This window comes from Anomalospiza imberbis, chromosome 1 (assembly GCF_031753505.1).
Source record: "Anomalospiza imberbis isolate Cuckoo-Finch-1a 21T00152 chromosome 1, ASM3175350v1, whole genome shotgun sequence".
NCBI lineage: Eukaryota > Metazoa > Chordata > Aves > Passeriformes > Viduidae > Anomalospiza > Anomalospiza imberbis.
Genome location: NC_089681.1, coordinates 66,553,060 through 66,556,353, shown reverse-complemented (window position 1 = coordinate 66,556,353; position 3,294 = coordinate 66,553,060).

Below are 3,294 nucleotides of genomic sequence, written 5' to 3'. Positions count from 1 at the left end.
AGAAGCAATTGCCCTGACAATATAAGGCTATGTTGAAGAGAAATCATTTACAAACCACTCTGTGGTGTGATCTGTAATCCTCTGAAGTAATACATACGGCATTATGGTGGCCTTAATATTTGAAATAAAGAATATAAATAGAGCTTAAATGACCACTTCAAACTGCACCTTTCAAGAAGGTGTATATATGTCAAAGCTGGTGATGTGAAGTCGATGGCTGACACCAGTCTCATGTGCACAAGTGCAGCAGCTAATAGGCACAAAACTTATTCTCCTCCAAATAAAGTGGCTTGTGTTACTGAAACTGGTGGTAAAGCACAATCAACCAAACATTTCTGGCCTCTAACAACCAAGAATTAATTTGTTATGCTTCATCTCTTCTACCAGGCTGTACAAAATCAGAAAGCTAATAAGTACCCACAACTCCTTTCTAGTGTTATGTGAGCCCTTCCATAAGCTATGTAAACTGAGAATTACTATCACCATTTTAGTGAGGTACAAGGTGTTCCATATCCATTGGTTTGGCCCATGCCTCCTGAACCACTGGGAAACAACACATTGACTCCCACTGTGATAAACAGCCATGAAACACATGAAACAGCTTTCTCCATATAGGTATAATTTACCTAATAATGAATTGGAAGCCAAATTCTCTGTTGACCTTGAAATGTCCTTCTGAAGCATCACTCTGGGGCAGGGAGTGCAAATGCCATTCTTCTGTACACTTCCTGTATACAATGCCACTGGGACACACAGACTTCTCCAAAGCCTTTAGGCAGTAACTGTCACCCCAAGGTCTGTTTATATCTTTCATGAAAAGTAGGCATAACTCACAGGGATGATTTCTGGCAGAAGCAGTGGAATCCTGCTCTTCCATCTTTCACACACATGCCTTGCTCACTGCACTTCACAGGTTCTTGATTAATCCTTCCAACTCTACAAACTGGTATTGTACCCACTGCAAATCAGTTATACACAACCCTGGAAGTTCAGACATGCCCAAGGGAATGGGAGAGCTTCCTTGAATCTGTTAGCTGAAAAAAAGAAGCTGAAAGATGAGAGGACCAGGCTGGGTGCAGGGAAGCATCCTTACCCTGGGTGGTGGGGTAAGGAGAACAGGAGCCACAGCGGCTGCAGCAGCATCCCTGCTGTACTTCAAATAAAGGCAGTAGCCTACAACAGCCTTTTTGCAGATGCAGTCTGGAAGAGCTGCATCTGCTGCTGCAGGCCAGACCTGGCACTGAGCTCCTCAGTTCTGCTGAGGCTGACATGCCTCTGGGCATGCCCAAAGGCCAGAGCTTCAGCTAGCTTGGTAACACCAAGTCATCCAGTCAAGCAGCTGTGTGAGGATAGAGGAATGCAGATTTGGGCACAGGCTGTCTAAACTCCAGCCCGGATTCTATTGGGGATCTACAGCTCTCTGAAGATTTGGGAATGAGTCTTAGCAATTCAGTGGATTTTGACTCAACACGTTTATCATCTGAAAAGCTCACAGAGCACACACTCCTTGTCACCAGAAGGCACCTGGTATCGCTCCCAGCTCTGGATCTGAAGTGGTGAAACATGAGCATTAGAGAAACAAAGACAATAATTGAGGTCAGACAGTGGTCCTCTTATCATTCTCCCAGAACTTCTCTGCCTCTGAGGCCATGTCCCCATTACCTTCATGATCTGTGCCGCACTACCCTCTACCTCCAGCTTTTGCCAACTTGACATGGATAAGACATAGATAAGGTTAAAAATCCTGTCCTACAACATACATTTCTAAGGAGTTCTCAAAAGACAACTGGAATCCAGCAGTAAGAGGTGTCCTAAAAGTACTGCTTTGCACCTCTGTACCGCTATAGGTGACAAAGTTTTGGCAAGAGGAGGGCTGCAGGTACGGCAGCTGTTGGAAGGGGCTTAGGGGCTGTTAGGACTCATAAGAATTACAGAATTGCAGTTCCCTGAACCCCTACTAATCAATGTTTGAAGTAACAGCTGGCTTTTTGGGTCATCGAGAAAGAGAAGCTTTCTTTTGTCCTAAATAGCACATAGGAGTTTGATCAAGTACTAATTATATCTGAGCCATGAAGTAATAATCTCCAAGGCATAATTAGTAACAGCACCTTCCCTGGGAGATGTGATTCCCTCCATCTCTCACTTCCCCTCCCTGCTCCAACAAACCCAATAAGCCACCAGCCAAAATCCTTCACAAACCACCACAAGTCTGTGATGTTCATGTTAAGAATGAGGACTGAAAAATACATGACTGATTTAATAAAAGGAAGGAGTCTATACAGAATGACAAGAATTCACCTGCAGATCTGCAGAAACTGCTTGCTAAATAGAAAAAAGAACCACTAGCAGAAGAAAACTCCCAAGTGAAAAGCAAGAAGAAAAGCTGAAACCACAAGAGGAAAGCTAATGGTCCATATTGCCAAAAAAAGACAGACTTCTACAGAGGATAAACAAAATGCCAGGGTGGGCCGAAGCCAAAGCTTCACCCAAAAATAAAAAATGTCTTGCCATGGGGCCAGCCAGCTGTCCTAATGTAGGACAAGCATACTTCAGCAAGTGTATTTCTGCTGCCCAAGGCTTTCAGTTACCACTTGAAAAACTTAAACCATCCTAAGCAAATAAAGAAAAAGACACATGAACACACTAAAAGCCTCCAGACTTCACTCAAGAAGGCACATGGACACTTATTCTGTTCTTTTAGAGTTCCTGTACTTACTCTGTTCTTTTCCTGCCAACTTGTCTAGGTAGGGATATTTGTTACACTGTAACTGTATCTACAAACCCCGAGGGTAAATGTATGCACAAATCCTGAGTGTAAATATATAAATTGTAAAAACTTTGCCAGTAGCTTAATAGTGCATGAGCACTTCAGGCTTCTCTCCAGGTAAGGACTTCCATTTGATTCTGCTGAAACTAGTTCTCATCTAGACCAGCCCACACGTACCAACCTCCAACCTTGACCTCAGGCTCCTGTAGGCAGCAGTGCTGGGGATGGCACAGTGATCACAGTCACAAGAGTGACAGGGTTTACTGGAAGATTTATTTTTCTTTGCTCTGACTTCATACACATCTCTATACAGAACCCTCCCCACATGACATTTTTTATAAAACATGACTGGAAAAAGCATCTGCAAAACATAGGGTTTCACCTTATAAATAATTTATTGTAGTTAAGCAAAAGCTAGGGGAAAAACTTTGACTTTATTTGCTAAAATATAATACCTGAAGTTGCTAATAAGCCAGTAAGAGCTATTCAAGAGGCTGTCTATTACATGAAATCTTGCTACGACCAGG